Genomic DNA, 18,969 nt, shown 5'->3' with positions numbered 1-18,969 from the left:
CTTACTAATCGCACGGTTTTGCGATGCGGTCGCAAAACACAGACACTAAACTTATTACAGTGAACAGAGACGTCAATGAACGAACGGACAGATAATAATTATGCAAAAATAAGGTAAGTAAAATTTTCACTCGAGTGAAGACTTGAACCAAGGACCTCTCGTTCTGCAGCTGCTCACGCTACCACGGGACCACGGCGCTGCTGAGCTCATATACTCCATGATGTTGCCTATGTGGCCCATGGACTACTCAGTTCGTATATTTTGCTTATTTTTTGACAGTTCCACACAACTTCTTCCTGTTTTCTCGATTGATCTGTGTTCAGTATTTCAAGGCCTATCCACTGTGCCAACTTGTAACTAAATCTGAGGGGGGTGCGATGGGGAGGTTCCCTTATGAGTACCACCTCATGTTTAATGTTTTCCCTGCCGGCGATGACATTTTGCGCTGATATGAAACTTCCTGGCAGATTAAAACTGTGTGCCCGACCGAGACTCGAACTCAGGACCTTTGCCTTTCGCGGGCAAGTGCTCTACCAACTGAGCTACCGAAGCACGACTCACGCCCGGTACTCACAGCTTTACTTCTGCCTGTACCTCGTCTCCTACCTTCCAAACTTCCAGTTGTGCCTGGTTCGCAGGAGAGCTTCTGTAAAGTTTGGAAGGTAGGAGACGAGGTACAGGCAGAAGTAAAGCTGTGACTACCGGGCGTGAGTCGTGCTTCGGTAGCTCAGTTGGTGGAGCACTTGCCCGCGAAAGGCAAAGGTCCCGAGTTCGAGTCTCGGTCGGGCACACAGTTTTAATCTGCCGGGAAGTTTTCAGCATAATTTTCCGTTTCGCAAGGCCAGAATCGTGGTACAGTGGTTTGAGAAGCCTGATATTGTCCTCACGTTGATGTTTTGACCACCAAATTCCCTGAATGTGAACGCGATGGAACGTGTGTGCTACCAGGCGCCAGCTCCGCGACCAGAAACCACCTGTGCCTAATTTACAGGAATTTCGCGACCTATGCGGAGAATTCTAGAGCCACACACCACCGGATATCTACCAAGGACTTGTCAAATCCATGCAACGCAGAATCGTTGCTGTATTGCGTTCCAAAGGTGGACCGACACGCTATTAAGCAGGAAGTCATGATGTTCTAGGTCAGAAGTTTCTGTATTACCTCAACATAACACTTTTCGCACCTTAGTTCTATGCCAGTTTTCTTTATTGATTACTTTACTCATTGTGTTGTTGTTGTTGTTGTTGGTGGTGGTGGTGGTGGTGGTGGTGGTGGTGCAATCTTCAGTCCGACGACATGTGTGTTGTGGCTGCGTATTGTGGTCTCTCCTGCGCAAGTCCCTTCATCGTTGCAATACTATTGCAAACTACATCCACTTCAAGCTGTTAACTGCAGTCAAGATTTGGTCTCCCTCTGCAGTTATTACTCCTTCCCCCACCCTTAAGCCCACAGTCATATTAACTATTTTTGATATTGCCAGTGTGCATTTTATATCTTCTCTACTTCGACAATTGTCGGTTATTTTACTGCCCAAAATAATTTAACTTCATAAAATTAATGAGTGTATGTCCAGGCAGTTCGATTTATCTACTGCTATTTGTCCTATCCTGGACAAATTAGGCCTGTTAAATATACACGGTGAGGCAGCTAAGACAGACCACGCCAAATACATCGCGAATAAATAACTATATTCTGTTACGGTTTTCGTTAAGTTATAGCGGACAATAATGCGAATTTCCTGACATTCGCAAGTAACTTTTATCGTTTGTAGTCGCCGAATTCCACACCGACTTTTTGTTTCAGTTGAACTACATACTTTTTTGTGGCCTTTCTATGAGGGGCGTTCAATAAGTAATGAAACACATTTTTTCTCGACCGATTTCGGTTGAAAAACGCGACATCCGTTGTGGGATATCGTTGAATATTCCCGCTTCATCCTCTATAGTTTCATGAAGAACCGATAGGTGGTGGCGCTATACGTATCCTTCAAAATGGCGGCTCTAATGGAGGGCGCTCCAAACAGAGATCTGTCATTGAATCTCTTTTGGTGGAAAACGAGGGCATCGCAGATACTCATAGGCGCTTGCACAATGTCTGCGGAGACCTAGCAGTGAACAAAAGCACGGCGAGTCGATGGGCGAGACGTCTGTCATCATCACAACAAGGTCATGCAAAGCTATCCATTCTTCAACATGTCGGCCGAACATACACAGCTGTGAGTCCTGGGATGTTAGAATGTGTGGACGCTGTCATTCGAGGTTCTCGACGGATCAGAATGAAACACCTCGCTGCAAAACTGAACATCTCTGCTACTGCTAACCCACTTGACCACCAGCTGGGGTACTCAAAAGTGTGTGCACGCTGGGTTTGTCGCCGTCTAACAGAAGACAAAGAGCAACGAAGACCATTTGTGCGGAACCAGGACGTGGATGATAGGTTGGTTATTGATGCAGCAAGAGGTTGTCTCTGCCGTCGACCAGTAGAGTGGTACCATTCGGGCATACGGGCCCTCCCAGTAAGTTAGTCTAAGACTGTCGCACTGAACGGAGATTATGTTGAAAAATAAAGTTCTGTAGGCAAAAGAGTCGGGAATGAAGTGGTGTATTGGCATCCTGAATAAAACAAACCTGCTTTCAGAAAGAAATGTGTTGCGCTACGTATTGAACGCCCCTAGTAAAAACCGGAAAGAAGCTTCTAAGGGAACTTCAACGACATAACATGTACGGGACTTGATCAAATAGTATCAAAATAACAGCGCAGCAGATCATTGTGTCGCGGGCTGAAGAAGAGGTTTCACAAATGTCTGCCCTGTTATACCAAATTTAAGCAAGCACGTGTTCATTATCACAGCTCAGAATGGTTCAAATGGCTCTGAGCACTATGGGACTTAACATCTGAGGTCATCAGTCCCCTAGAACTTAGAACTACTTAAACCTAACTAACTTAAGGACATCACACACATCCACACCCGAGGCTGGATTCGAACCTGCGACAGTAGCAGTCGCGCGGTTCCGGACTGAAGCGCCTCGAACCGCTCGGCCACGGCGGCCGGCTATTATCACAGCTGTCATACGAAGTGATCAAAATGTTGACGTCGAGCATTGTTGAGCGCTATGAGGTCATTCTGGACAAACGATGCTGCACGTCGAATTTCGTCAGGAGTTAACGGCAGCACTCGCCCTTGTTGTAAGGCATGAAATGCCTTCGGGAATTGCCGGTGTTCCCTAATAGACATTGTTGTAATTTTCACCGCAGATAACAGTACAGAAGTGTTAAGTTCGGTGGGTGAACAGGCAATTTTGAGTTTCCCGACCGACCGTTCCAGTGCTCTACAAATGATCTATTAAAAGGGTCTGTCTTAACATGTTGGGAGCTGCCATCACATTGACTGTCTTATGTCCAGTGGGATCTCTGCCAGTAATTACAGGAGCAACAGCATAGCAGATAAATGATTCCCATCAATAAAACACGTGCGTGTTCTTGAAGAACACGCACTAAACGATGATAGACCAAGAGCGTTTTTTTATCTAATTCTGAGAGTCAGCGTGGATTTTCGACTGACGAGTCCGCCTCCGTAGCGCAGGGGTAGCGTTACCGCCTCCTACGCAAGGGGGCCCGGGTTCGATTCCCGCCAGGGGACTGGGTGTTGTGTGTCCATCATCATCATTGACACACAAGTCACCGAAGTGGCGTCAAGTAAAAAGACTTGCAGTACGGCGGCCGAACCCCGAAGGGGATATCCCGGCCAATAAATGCCATACGATCATTTCATTTCATTGCGACTGACGACTAGTGCACATTGCGAAGACTTGCTTTCCCGTGGTTTGTAAACGATGCTTCCTCCTAAAACAAAATTTTGCGTAGATATGCTGCATCACATTGCACTTCTCGCAGAGAACATTTAGAGAGCTAAAATCAATTTTGGAAGTCATTGCCAAGCAAATGCACATGTAGCGATAAGTGAAGAGTATGAACCAAATGCGATGGAATGTAGTATTGGTTTATCCCGCTTCCGAGATGACTCTTATTGACATTTGCATTGTGTGTTAGTGTTTCTAAAATGTTATTTTCATTTCTTTCGTCATTGTTTTTCTTTTTCCTTGGCGTATTTTACTCTCCATACTTGCAGTTTATAGAACTTTTTCTAATAATGTTTGCGAAGACAGATCTTGAATGCTTGGCACATTTGGATACCTCTAAACATACAACCGCACCGCTCCTCTGCTTTTGCGACATTCGCCGTAAATGATATTCATTTTTTCGACTGTTTTATACATTTTGAATGTCTCAATAGCTTTGCAAGGAAGTTATGATTACTGCAACTGCAGAACTCACACTGATGGGCTTCAAGGGCACATGTAAACACAAAAACTACGTGAGTTATGTGCTTGCTTACATTTGTCATAAGAGGGCAGACGTTTGTGGAACCTCTTCTCCTAACGGTGGTTGGTTGCTGCGCTGTTATCTTGATACTACGAGGGTTACTCCAAAAGAAATGCACACTATTTTTTTAAATCCATCTTTTATTCTACATGTCTGAAAGTTTTGCAGTGTGTAGATACAGCCTTTATGAACAATATTTTCATTTCTGCACATAATTTACATCCCTCTCAACTGCCTTGCGCCATCTTGGAATCAGCGCCTGTATACCCGCACGGTTAAATTCTGGACTAACCTGTTGGAGCCACTGTTTGGCTGCGTGTACAAGGGAGTCATCATCTTCAAACGTTGTTCCACGAAGAGAGTCTTTCAGTTTCCCAAAGAGATGATAGTCACATGGAGCCAGGTCAGGACTGTAAGGCGGGTGTTTCAGTGTTGTCCATCCGAGTTTAGTGATCGCTTCCATAGTTTTTTGACTGACATGTGGCCGTGCATTGTCGTGCAACAGCAAAACATTCTGCTTTCGCCGATGTGGTCGAACACAACTCAGTCGAGCTTGAAGTTTCTTCAGTGTCGTCACGTATGCATCAGAATTTATAGTGGTTCCACTTGGCATGATGTCCACAAGCAAGAGTCCTTCGGAATCGAAAAACACTGTAGCCATAACTTTTCCAGCAGAAGGTGTGGTTTTGTATTTTTTTTTTTTTTTCTTGGGTGAATTTGCATGATGCCACTCCATTGATTGCCTCTTTGTCTCTGGTGAAAAATGATGTAGCCATGTTTCAGCACCTGTCACAATTCTTCCACGAAATTCATCTCCACCATTCTTGTACTGTCCCAAAAGTTCGCTGCATACCGTTTTTCTTGTTTCTTTGTGAGCCACTGTCAACATCCTGGGAACCCACCTGGCACAAACCTTTTTTAACGCCAACGCTTTCAATATTCTGCAAACACTTCCTTCCCCGATCCCAACGTAGCATGATAATTCGTTCACTGTGATGCGTCTGTCAGCAGTCACCAATTCGTTAACTCTCTGCACATAGTCTAGAGTGTGTGCAGTACGAGGCCTGCCGCTGCGAGGACAATCCTCAATATTGCCGTGCCCGCTTTCATCACGTAACCCGCTTGCCCACCGACTAACTGTACTACGATCGACAGCAGCATCTCCATACACCTTTTTCAACCTCTTGTGGTTGTTTCTCACTGTCTCGTTTTCGCAGCACAGGAATTCTAATTCAGTTTAAGAGAAGCCTAAAGGATTTATTGGTGGCCAACTCCTTCTACTCCATTGATGAATTTCTTAGTAAAACCAACTGATTTGTATATAAGTACAACATAACTTCTGCACAATTTCAGTGCAGTAATGTGTTCATTGAAAATTTGTGTGTGTGTGTGTGTGTGTGTGTGTGTGTGTGTGTGTGTTAGTATAATCTAACTTCTGCACCATTTCAGTGCAGTAATGTGTTCATTGTAAATAAGTATTACAGTAGTTGTATTACCTTATAAATAAATAAAAAACTTTTTTATTTTAAATTCAGTGCATTAGTATTTGTAAAATTACTCTTAGTGTTCATTAAAAAATGACGATCATTCCACTTGGGACCTGTGGAATGGTACATTAGCTTATTTGTTTTAATTGTAAATATTTGTCATGTATTGTTGTTTTTCTGACATGTTCCACATCCAGGAGGACCTCCTCACTACGGATCAATTGGAATGAAAGTAAATCTAATCTAATCTAATAACATCGCGTTGCATCTGACAAACGTCAAGTGTAGCAGCCATCTTGAAGACATACTGTGATGGCGCCACTCACGGGAACAGGTTGAACTAAGTTTGAAAACAAGCGGGAAGGATGTATCTACACACTGTAAAACTTTCACACATGCAGAATGAAAACTGTATTTTTACAAAAATCGTGTGCATTTCTTTTGGAGTGATCCTCGTATCTGATAAAATCCCGCACATATTATGTCGTTGAATTTATCTGAGAAGCTTCTTTCAAATTTTTAAAAGTGCCACAGAAAAAGGTTTAGAGGGTGAACATTAATAAAACCAACAAACTACAGGGACGGTTTTCTAACTAGAAATGGAAGAAAAAAGGTCAGGTGAACATGTGTCTGGGAATTCATCGTTCCACAGTAGATGACGCTGACGAATGACGTCAAACCGTGGGTTCTTTGTGTGTTGCAGGCTGTGTGGTTGACGCAGCGTAGAGTAAGCAGCAGAATGGTCCGGTATTCATGTCGGTAACAAGCCGAGATGATGTTTGTGTACAGTCAAGCAGATGGAAACGGTCTAGAGGGAGAATCCAGTCCCCTTAACCTGGTGAAGCCACAGTCCGCCGCCTCCCCACACGTTCGTTTGTGTGAAAGGACCCTTGATGTGGTGGCCGAGCGATTCTAGGCGCTTCAGTCCGGAACCGCGCTTGTGCTACGGTCGCAGGTTCGAATCCTGCCTCGGGCATGGATGTGTGTGTGATGTCCTTAGGTTAGTTAGGTTTAAGTAGTTCCAATTTCTAGGGGACTGATGACCTCAGATGTTAAGTCCCATAGTGCACAGAGCCATTTGAACCATTTTTTCTTGGTTGATGTCTGTGAGGGTATTTGCCTCTAGTCTGTTTCCATATGCTTGGCCGTACACAAACACCATCTGGGCTTGTTCCCGACATGAATACCAGACCATTCTGCTGCCTACAGTACGCTGCGTCAAACACACAGTCTGCAATACACGAGGAACAGACGGCATGTGGTCAGAGGAACTTTCATTCGTCAGCGCCATCTACCGTGGCAACCATGCATTTCCGGACACTTGTTCTTGGGATCTTTTTTCCTCCATATCCAGTCAGTCGGTTTTATTAATGTTCACCCTGTATAATTCAGTTAGGGAAAAAACAAAGTCGATGTCGTAATTCGACGATCATAAACGACAAAAATTAATAGCAGACGTCGGGAAATTTGCCATATTGTCCGCTATAATTTGGCGAGAACCGCACCTCGATAGATATTCATTCTGGATTTATTTGGGATGGTCTGTCTCGGCTGACTCATCGCGTACACGAGGTCAGTTCAAAAAATTCCGGAACTTTGTCGACAGAATTTTTCTACGCTTACCTTTTACTTATTGTCCATGGTCTCGTTCGAAATACTCTCCTCCACAATTGATACACCCCTCCCAACAACGTTTCCACCTACGGAAGCAGTCTTGGTACGCCTCTTGCTGGATCGCGCGAAGCAGGAATCGTTAACGCTAGGATTTCACCCGGAACAAATCCCGCCCACTCACCCCTCTGGAACAAGTCCCGCCCACTCACCCCCGGTTTTCCCGGTCTTTGTTCAGCGCCTGGGTATCTTTTCAGTTGAACGATGTGGTTTACCGCGTTCGGCTGCACTTGGAGTGAATGTTAAATTAGTATCTTGCTAGGTCTTAAATTTTGCTAGGTACTTAAAAGACACGTTACAAAAAACGTGCACAATTGGCCTCAGTTGTGCCAGGTACTTCCACAGCAAACACAAGAGAAAACAATTTAGCACTGAATTCTTTAAATACGAGAACTCAGTATTCAGATAGATAGCCTATGAAGAAACATACTTCTATGTGAGAAAAAGCACCCAAAGCTAAAACAGGAAAAACCTACCCTCAAAGAATAATTTGCTTGGAGAAAGAGGAACCACAGTATACTTGACACTTAAGTTTCAGAACTCAAGACAGCATATGTGAAAGAAGCGCCAATGTTCACTATACTACCAAAGGGAATCAAAATTACTTTGTTCTTGCTAGATCGATCCAAGCTGTTTTTGCGTGTTATTCACTAAATGGTTTTGCTGAAAAGACTTAGGGGTGGAGAAGAACTAGCACAGCATGAAGGACGTTTTACAGCTGTGAAACACTGCAGCATTTATTTCCTTCATTACTGCTCTGTGACACACATACACATCATCATTATTATTTTAAAAAAATGGTTGAATGACATTTACGAAATTAATAAATCTTTTGGTTAAAAACAGACAGGACAAAGAGTAACGACACATTTTCCTGAGACGTTTGCAACAGCATATAGGTCACTAATCACACCGAAACAGCCACAGTTCTTTGTAACCTCGTTTATAATGCGCAGGTATGGCACTGGAAGAATTTACAAGTTAAAATTCACGCATTACCCATGCAAATACTAACGAAATGTGTCATAAAAGGAAATATCTTACTGCTTTCATTAGGCATTTCTACTTTATGACATTCTTATATTGTTTAATTTTCGTGAGCTACTATGAGGCATACATAAACAAAACAACCTTCACTTATTTCTATATAACGTTGATTTTAGACAACAGAGTTATTCGAGTGCATCCGTGGGTTTACTACCGACATGACAGATTGAAGAGCATTTTTTTCGCATTGTATGTTTGCTCTGCTGTTTCCCTCAGATAAACGTATTATAATAAGTGAATTAGTTAATGAAAATTTGTCCTTATTGCCCTTCAGTAACATCACGTTATTTTTTGTTTTGTATTGCTGGCGATGCTTTCAAATCTCTGTAAATATTTTTATTTCTTTAATAATGCACATTCTTATTACATTACTATCCAGAAAAACTTAAATTTCTTGCCGTTACTGAATTTCATCACAGTGTAACATGTGTTGGACTGTGACGATAACAACTTTGATGTAGCTTCCAGTTTGCGGAACTGGCGGCTGTTTAGGCCTTACACTATGGATAGGCGTGGAGGAGGGTGAATGGGCGGGACTTGTTCCGGGTGAAACCCTTGCGCTAAGGACACGTGCGCAAAGCGCCGTCAGCGAATTTTCTTTTATCTCGACTATCGTTGCAAATCTTCGTCCTTTCAACTGGGTTTTCAACATTGGAAGTAAAAAGTGTCCGCAGGGGCCAGATCTGGAGAGCAAAGAGGATTAGGCTGTTGAGTGATTTCGTTTTTTGTGCAATAGTCACGTACCAACAGTGATGAATGTGCGGGTGTGTTATGGTGATGTAAGTGCCATAAATTGTCTCGCCACATATCAGGCCGTTTCCTTCTCACATGTTCTCGCAGGAGTCGCAACACGCCCCTACAGTACCGTCGATTAACAGTTTGTTCCTATGGCACGAATTCGTGATGAACTAAACATTCAAAAGTCAAAGAAAATTGTCAGCAAGTCTGTGACATTTCACCTGACGTGACGAGCTTTTTCTTGCTCTTGCAAAACCTTTCGCCACTCATTGTGAAGATTGAACCATGGTCTAAAATGGCTCTGAGCACTATGGGACTTAACTTCTGAGGTCATCAGTCCCCTGCAACTTAGAACTACGTAAACCTAACTAATCTAAAGACGTCACACACATCTATGCCCGAGGCACGATTCGAACCTGCGACCGTAGAGTTCGCCCGGTTCCAGACTGTAGCGCCTAGAACCGCTCGGCCACTCCGGCCGGCGAACCATGGTCTCAGCGTCATAGTCGTTGACCCACGTCTCATTACCAGTTACGATTCTCTTAGGGAACATCTCATTCTCATTTGCGCGATCCGAAAGCGCTTCACAGATCGCAAGGCGAAGGTCTTGAGTCATGAGCCGTGGGACGAAATTGGCGGCAACACGATGAATTCGAAGATGCTAGGTCAGGATTTCATGCCATGATTCAACTGAGATTTTACATTCTTGTGCAATCTCTCGGGACCGAGCGAGGTGGCGCAGTGGTTAGACACTGGACTCGCATTCTGGAGGACGACGGTTCAATCCCGCGTCCGGCCATCCTGATTAAGGTTTTCCGTGATTTCCCTAAGTTGGTCCAGGCAAATGCCGGAATGGTTCCTTTCAAATGGCACGGCCGACTTCCTTCCCCGTCCTTCCCTAATCCGATGAGACCGATGACATCGCTGTCTGGTCTCCTTCCCCAAACAACCCAACCCAACCCAATCTCTCGGACAGTCAGTCTTTGATTGGCCGCACAATTTCGTTGACGTTCCTGACGTAGGCCTACGGTAGACATCGAAGGGCTTCCTGAACGAGGGTTATCAACTTCCGTCAGGCCAATTTCAAACCGTGTGAACCATTCGTAACACCGAGTACGGCTTCAGCACTCATTACCGTAGGTTTTATGCATCATTTCGTGTTTCTCTGTAAAGGATTTCAAGAGTTTCACTCAAAGACGTGTTGCCCCTTCTAACTCTGCCGTATCGAAATTCGCATACTGTGCGTGCGACACGACCTTCTACTCAATGCAGCACTGAACAATAACTAACAGACGCACAACAATCAAACTTCCGGTAGTTACAAATTAAACACAGACGTGTGCAGGGATGCTAACCGCATTTCGCACCAACACACCACTGGCGCGAAATTACGAATGTTCCAGAATTTTTTGAACAGACCTCGTAAATGTCTCTGTATTCCAATTAGCTTGTTTTGTTCTGAAACTGTAGCACCATGGAAGGTGGAGTTTCCTTTTAAAAGTAATGCAGGAATGAATTTCCGTGTTTTCGACGGATAAATTTAATAAACACGGCATCGCTCCTGAATATCAGTAATTTTATAGTAATACAGGCGGTCTCACTCAACAACACCAGTCTGAAAGAAACTTGAATTCCCGGTGTAGGCAGCTGCAGTGGGAAATGCTGCACGCCGAGAACACGCTGGTTCCGCAACTCACAGTCGGTGTCGCTGCGGCCCCTGGCGTTAGCATTCAAACGGTCGCTGCCCTGGAAGGCAATGGAGCCGGCCGGCGGGGCCGCACGGCTTTCACAGCTGAGCAGTGTGATTGCTTCCTGAGCCGCGAGACGCACGCCGATCGCTTTAACCGACGGTAATGTTATGCCTGACATGCCTTTACGTTGCTTTCGAAACAGGCTTAATATTCCTCTTCCATCGTACGCTTCTCGCTTACTTTCCACGTAGCGAAAGCTCGTGTTGCGGGACTGCAATTGAATGCTTACTTACGAAGGTAATTATCGCGTAATGCTTGACGGAAAATAAAAATAGCATATTTTAGCTACCAGAACTGTCGCTCTACTATTTTGAGAATCAAAATTTTCAGTCGCCCATAATTACGTGGTTACACACATCAGAGGCTCAAATGGTTCTGAGCACTATGCGACTTAACATCTGAGGTCATCAGTCCCCTAGAACTTAGAACTACTTAAATCTAACTAACCTAAGGACATCACACACATCCATGCCCGAGGCAGGATTCGAACCTGCGACCGTAGCGGTCGCGCGGTTCCAGACTGAAGCGCCTAGAACCGCTCGGCCACACGGCTGGCTCATCAGAGGTCACAGTGATATAAAATTACGTAGACTGTAATGAAGATACTACCGAAAATCTTCGGTCTGTAAACGTATACTTACATATTAACAGAAAGTCTGTCTCTTATTTCTTGCTTAAGCTGCCCGATCCCCAGGGATCACTTTCCCCTCTACCTGTCGGTAAACAAATCTGTCCATCCAGATTGATTTGATCTGGTTAATATTCACAAGCACTACTGTAGGAACTTCTACTAAACGTACGTTAACAATGGATTATAAAATTTTTGAAAAAAAAAAAGCGTTTCTTCACATGTTTTTCTTGAAAAAAGAAAACTTTTCTGCTGTGGAGTGTGCGCTGATATAAACTTACTGGCAGATTGAAATTTCGTGCCGTAACGAGACTCGAACTCGTGGTCTTTGCCCTGCCCAAATAAGTGCTTTGCCACCTGAGCTACCCAAACTGAATGGAGAAGTGGTTCGTACTTGGGTAGCGCAGTTGGTTGAGCACTTGCCGGGGAAGGGCAAAGATCCCGCCCCCGACCGCGACTTCGAGTATCGGTCCGGCTTACAATTTTAATTTGTCAGGAAGTTTCATAAAGGTCTTAGTAACACTTCTTTCCACTGCCGCACCGAAGACCGTCAATAATATTTTATCCTAAATTTTGCCATTCGCTGAGTGGGGCACTCGAGAATATCCTGTAGATACCACAAGAAATAGCAGGTAGTCGACCAAAATAAGTTTCTTGACGTCTCCGTCAATAAGCTGATGCGTTTGTGATGTGGGAGTCCTCCTCGTTAGGCACTTCCGACAACGTCATCTGCAGCGTCCTGTCCGTTGAGGGGACATTGCAGATTCCCTCTCACATCAATGTATGAGAAGTAGTAGTCCATTTCTATTGACCCTGGACGTTGATATATCGTTGAAACAGCTTTCCTTACTGCTGGGTCGTAGTAGAGGGTACTATCACAAATACTACTCCGAGAACGGTTATTAACGTCTAGTTGACACAGGTACGTTGAGGTAGCAGACTGAGTAGGCACGATTGTACTGTGTAGGACAGAAGCTCGGTACATCTAATGGTTTCGACGTTTCCGGCAACTCTGTGATCTTACACGCTTGATAAAAGCTTTGAGGGTGCTGGGTGTTGACTAGGTTATTTTTTTCATATCTGTGTGTAATTTCAAAATTACAGAAATTGTATTTAGTGAACATTTGTTACAAATTAAAGCTGTGTGATGGATCCGAAATGCAACCCAGATCTCTGCCTGTCGTGGTCAGTGAACTACCAATTTCGCTATCTCGTTATATATACAGGGTGTTTCGCAATTCATGTTACACACTTACAGAGGTTGTAGAGAGGACTTAGTATATGAAGTTTTAAGTAGGAACCAACGTCTGCATACCTCATCCAACGACGCGAGAGAGCGTCAAAGTTTTAGATGCCGCCACCTGTAGATGTGTATATTTATGCATTGTGATCCAGTGGTGACCTTACAAACTTTCTAGGATGATGGAGAAGGAAAAATGGATAAATACATCAATTTCATGTAAGGGCCCGTGTACCGAAAACGAACAAGTGGAGTGTTATAAGAGAAAACTGTTCTGGTACCTCTTACAGTGGAATAAATGTGTTGGCATTGTTGTTGCTAAGATTTTAGAGTAGGTAACTTTCAGATGTGGTAGTATGGATCAGAACAAGAAAAAATGTCCAGTAAACGTGGTCTCTAAACTGCATATCTGATGAGGTATGAGAAGTTGTTCACCTTCGCCACTGTGAAATACAAGAGCATATTTCGAAAAGTAAAGATACAATGGCTCGCAATCCTTAAATAGAACATTTATTTAGAAAACGTCAGTTACATCTTATTAACTGGATTATTTGTTTTTTTTTTTTCGACATCTCTGTATTCAACACGTGCTCTCAGCTATCAAGGTATGCATTTTGGAGGTCACGTTTGTTTGACTTTGTTCTTGTTTTGGTGTCCATACAGCCACATCTGATAGCTGCCTACCCTAAAACCTTAGCAACAACAGTACCAACAGTACCAACACGTGTGTTCTACCCTCAGAGGTACTAGAACTGTTTCCGATTATAACTTTCGACTCGTTCGTTTCCGGTAGAGGAACCCTTACTTCCAATTGATACGATTATCCTTCTACATGATCCTAGAAAGTTTTTACCATCATCACGGAATCACCTTCCCCCCCCCCCCCCTCTCTCTCTCTCTCTCTCTCTCTCTCTCTCTCTCTCTCTGTGTGTGTGTGTGTGTGTGTGTGTGTGTGTGTGTGTGTGTGTGTGTGTGTGTGTGTGGCGTCGTTGGATGGCGTTTCTGTGCAGGGGGTCCTATCTAAAGCTTGATCTAGTAAGTCCCCTCTACAGCCCCTAGAAGTGTCTTTATCATGGATTGTGGTCCGCCTTCTATTGCTCATGATGCGGTTGTGATCTTGAGTTCCAAACTTGGTTTGGCGCAGCTCTGCACGCTGGTCTATCCTGTGGAAGATCTTTCATCTCTGCATAACTACTTACATCCTTTTGAATCTGCTTACTAGTGACAGGCGTCAGTGTCACCGCTCAATGCACACACTTCCCTATCGAGCGATCCCTTATTTTAGGCAAGTTGTGCCATAAATTTCTTTCCTGCCCATTTACATTCAATATCTCATCGTCAGTTATCCGGCTGGGATTCCTCTCCGTTGCCACAAGCTCTTGGCTTAAAAGTAATTCTACTCACAAAGTTTGTCCAAAGAAATTTTCTCTCCGATAAACAATTCATATTGGAACAGAGAGTTTCATATATTCCAGTTCTGATGAAACAAATCGTCGGGAAAGTTTTGTCTGAACTAAAAGTCTTCTCTGCATTAAGAGGCTTCCAAAACTGAATACGGTTGAAAATACAAAATCAATAGAATTAAAATTTTTACCTTGTATGAGAAGAAATGCGAAAGGCGCTTCCTAGATAACACAAGTCGTTAGTTAAGGAAAGAACTGTTGGAACGTAGTCAGTCTGCTATGTCGGCGAATTTTCTTCTTTAGGCCTACGCTCCCTTGGCCTTGCGAACTCTTTATCTTAAACCCTGGATTTACAGTGACGATCACGCAGTTTTGGTCTACGAAGTTCGATATTCTTCGAAATGTTGAAGAGAAGAAGACTTTCTCGAAACTCTGTCACGTCAATGAAAGGATCGAAACTGCGGCGGCCGGTTATGCCTTCTGTGCTATCCATGCACTCGTCATGGACACACTCAGACTTTCAAATCGGCGTTTGTCTACCACGATGCCTTGCAGACGCTACTGACGTTCTACTGCTACCCTACTGAAATAGGAACTCTGTGAGTACGGACACAATGGAGAGTTCGTCTCAAATGCAGCCTCAAGAGCGTTTTTTCGCGGTAGAAGTGTTCGTCCGGTAGCGTAGCAATAGTCTTCTGTGGATTTGGAAGGTATAGGGGTAAGCAAGTGAATTTCTGAGTCTGCGATGAAGCGAGCAGCGATAGCAAATTTGGGTAGCACGTTGTCCACGAAAGGCAGGTCAGAGTCCTGGTCTGACACACATTTTAACACTAACGCTCATCGCCTCGCACGTTGCCGAAAGAACTGAAGACCGTCATCTCATCCTGTTTCCTTGATTGCGTAGATAGTGGCAATTTCAGAGTTTCACCTAACAAGCTTATGAAAAAATTAGTAAACGAAGGGCGTTCAATAAGTAATGCTGTACATTGATCTTCTCGGCCCATTTCGGTTGAAGAAGTGCGGAATCTGTTGTGGGACATCGTGGAATTTTATTTTATTTAGCGCATGGCTCATAACATCACAGTAAAAATTACAGAAACAACACGATTAAAAAAAAAGAATCAGATATGTATAAACAGAGCAATAAATAAGTTTGTATATAAGGACACCACCAATTGTAAATTTACACTCACAGAAGAGCAATCACAAACAAACGTCCAGCTTAGATAATATATAGTCGTTGCCTCTTGGGTCGCCATTAGGAAATCCTGTGGGTCACCCTCATATGCCCTTAGTGGGCATTCCTGCACGACGTGTTTGACCGTCTGTCTCTCAGCGCCACAGTAGCAAGCGGCCGATGGAAGTTTACTCCATCTGTGTAAGGAGTCGGCGCATCTCCCACAGTTGGTTCTGATGCGATTAAGAGTTGACCAAACTTTGCGAGGGCAATCAAATCCTTTTGGTTTACTAAAGATGCATGGCAAACTGTGGCAGTTTACTGCTGTTCTGCTCTCCCATTCCTCTTTCCATCGGTCATTTATTTTAAAGTTGGTTTGGTGCAGAGCCTGTGCGGTCTTTAGAAGAGGATACCTAGACCGGAGTCGGTTTCCTTGGATGTCGTATCTTCATGGATTTTTAATTGAGGGTTGGTCATGATTTTTTGAAATTCTCTAACCAGAGCGTGTTCTCGGCGCAGGTTAGGAGGTGCTATATTACTGAGAACGGGCAGCCACACTGTAGGAGTTGGCCTGATTGTGCCTGATATAATACGCATTGTTGAATTAAGTTGGTTATCTACCATGTGTGTGTGTGTTTGCTGTTGAGCCACACTGGGGCACAGTATTCTGCCACTGGATACACCAAGCCAAGTGCGGATGTTCTGGATGTTCTTAAGGTAGATGCTGTGGAGCGTCAAGTGGTGCCACAGAGCTTCTGCAATATGTTGTTGCATGTTTTAAGTTTCGCTGCAGTTTTCGTCAGGTGTTCTTTGAATGTTAGTGTCCTATCTAGGGTAACGCCAAGGTACTTTGGGTGTTTGTTGTGATTTAGTATTTTCTCGTCTAGATATACATGTAGTTCTCTGTTGGCCATTTTGTGGTTCAAATGGAAGGCAGATACCTCCGTCTTTGTAGCACTACGTTGTAGCCTCCACTTTCTAAAGTACTCGCTGAGAATCCCTAGGTCACTCGTAAGGATATCTTCAGCAGATTCTATGTTTCTGTGGGCTGTTGCCAGAGCCCAGTCGTCAGCAGAACCAACTTTGGGCGATCTGGTTGCAGACATGTCAGCGATGTAAAGGCTGAAAAGAAGGGGCGGAATGACAGAGCCTTGTGGGAGCCCATTATCGAGTTTCATCTGTTTACTTCTCTCATTCCCCATTATTACTTGGAAGGTGGAATATTCCCGTTTCATGAAGTTTCTACAGGTGGTGGCTCTATACGTAGACTTCAAAGTGGCGTTTGTAACGGAGGTACGTTGCGTTCCAAGCAGGGAGCTATCGTTGAGTTTCTTTTGGCGGCAAACGAGAGCATCGCAGATTTTCATAGGCGCTAGAAAAACGTCTACAGAGACCTGGCAGTGAAGAAAAGCACGCAAGTCGTTGGGCGAGGCGTCTGTCATCATTGCAATAAGGTCTCGCAAACCTGTCCGGTCTCCCACGTGTCGGCCGGCCGCACACAGCTGTGACTCCTGCAATGTTGAAACATTCGAGGTGGTCAACAGATCGACAATCAAACACCTCGCTTCTCAACTGGGGTACTCGAAGGTGTGTACCACCTGCTGGGTTCCTCGATGCGAAACGAAAGACCATAAAGAGCAATGAAGGGTCATCTATGCGGAATTGATTCCGCATTAAGAGATTGATCGTGATGATTTTTTGTCGAACATAGTCACAGGCGTGAAACATGGGTTAATCATTTCGAACCGCAAACCAAATGGCAATCCATGGAGTGACGCTACGCCGTCTTTCCTTCGAAGAAAAAGTCCGAAGCCGCACCCTCAGCCGGTGAAGTAATGGCGCCGGTCTTCTGGAACTCTGAAGCGGTTACGCCTCCCTCGCCGGCCGTTGTAGCCGAGCGGTTCTAGGCGCTTCAGTCTGGAACCGCGCTGCTGCTACGGTCGCATGGTCGAATCCTGCCTCGGGCACGGATGTGTGTGCTGTCCTTAGGATAGTTAGGTTTAATTAGTTCTAAGTCTAGGGGACTGATGACCTCAGATGTTGAGTCCCATTGTGCTTAGAGCCATTTGAACCATTACGCCTCCCTCATAGTGCAACGATCAGCTGCTAACTGTATTGTGCTACCCTCAGGAAGTTGAAGGAACTTCTCTTTCTCCACGACAACGCAAGGCGTCACACATGTCTGTGCACCGGAGAGTTCACAAATCTTAACTGGACTGTTCTTCCTCAAGCATCCTACAGCACGGATCTCGCACATTCCGACTTCTATCTGTTTGGTTCAATGAAGGATGCACTCCGCGGGAAGCAGTACGTGGGTGATGGGGAGATTATTGGCACAGCAAGACGTGGACTCTGACGTCGACCAGTAGAGTTGTACTATATGGGCACACAGGCCGTCCCAGTAAGGTGGGAAAGGCCGTCGCAATGAACGGAGATTATCCTGAAAAATAGGATTCTATAGCTCAAAGAGTGGTGAATTACGAGGGTGAGTCAAATGAAAACCTTAAATTTGTAATAACAAATCGAAATTTCGCGCCGTTATCCTGTAAGTTGGTAAGTGTGCTGCGTCGCAGTATCAGTATAAAGATGGCCGCCCCACTTGCGACTTCCACCAGGGAAGAACAGCGTTCTGTTATTCGGTTTTTGCGTAGTGAAGGTGTGAAACCTACTGAAATTCATCGACGAATGAAGGTTCAGTACGGTGATGCATGTTTGTCACAGCAGCAAGCTTACAAATGGAGTAGGAGGTTCGCAAATGGTGTGACTTTTCAATGGAAGATGCTCCTCGTCCAGGTCAGGCACAACGAGTTGTGGCTCCACAGAACATTGCAGCAGTTGGAGCCATAGTGAAGGAAAACCGACGAGTGACACTGAATGACGCAGTGAGAGGAAAGAAGTTCCATTCTGGTGAAGAGGTACGCCACGCCGTACATGAGTAGTTGCGCGGACTACCAAATGAATTTTTTTCTAAAGAAATTAATGCACTTTGTAAGCGCTGGAGGACTTGGATTGAGCGTGGGAGAGATTGTGTTGAAAAGTGATACAGCTTTGGACCACTTCGGCACAATAAATAATGTTTAAAAACATATTTAAGGTTTTCATTTGACTCACCCTCGTATTTGATGTATTGAAATTCTGAATAAAACCAATTTCTTTTCAGAAAAAAAATGTGTTGCATCAGTTGTTGATCACCCCTCGTACGTTGAGGCAGCGTAATCCATTATGCTCCAGCAGATCCCTTCCCCCATTCTTGCTATTCCCATATACCCGTGGAAAGCTTCTGGCTGTAGCGGTGAAAATTAATAGCAGGCAACATCAGTCACAAAGAGGATCTGAATCAGGCCTGGAGGCGTGCTCAAGTAGCCGAAGGGTTAAGGCAACTGTTCGAGATTGTGTCCACTTGTAGTATATAATATCTCATAATCGTTCGCGACAAGAGTGAT

Source organism: Schistocerca nitens, chromosome 6 (assembly GCF_023898315.1).
Source record: "Schistocerca nitens isolate TAMUIC-IGC-003100 chromosome 6, iqSchNite1.1, whole genome shotgun sequence".
NCBI lineage: Eukaryota > Metazoa > Arthropoda > Insecta > Orthoptera > Acrididae > Schistocerca > Schistocerca nitens.
Note: the sequence above shows the minus strand (reverse complement) of the source record.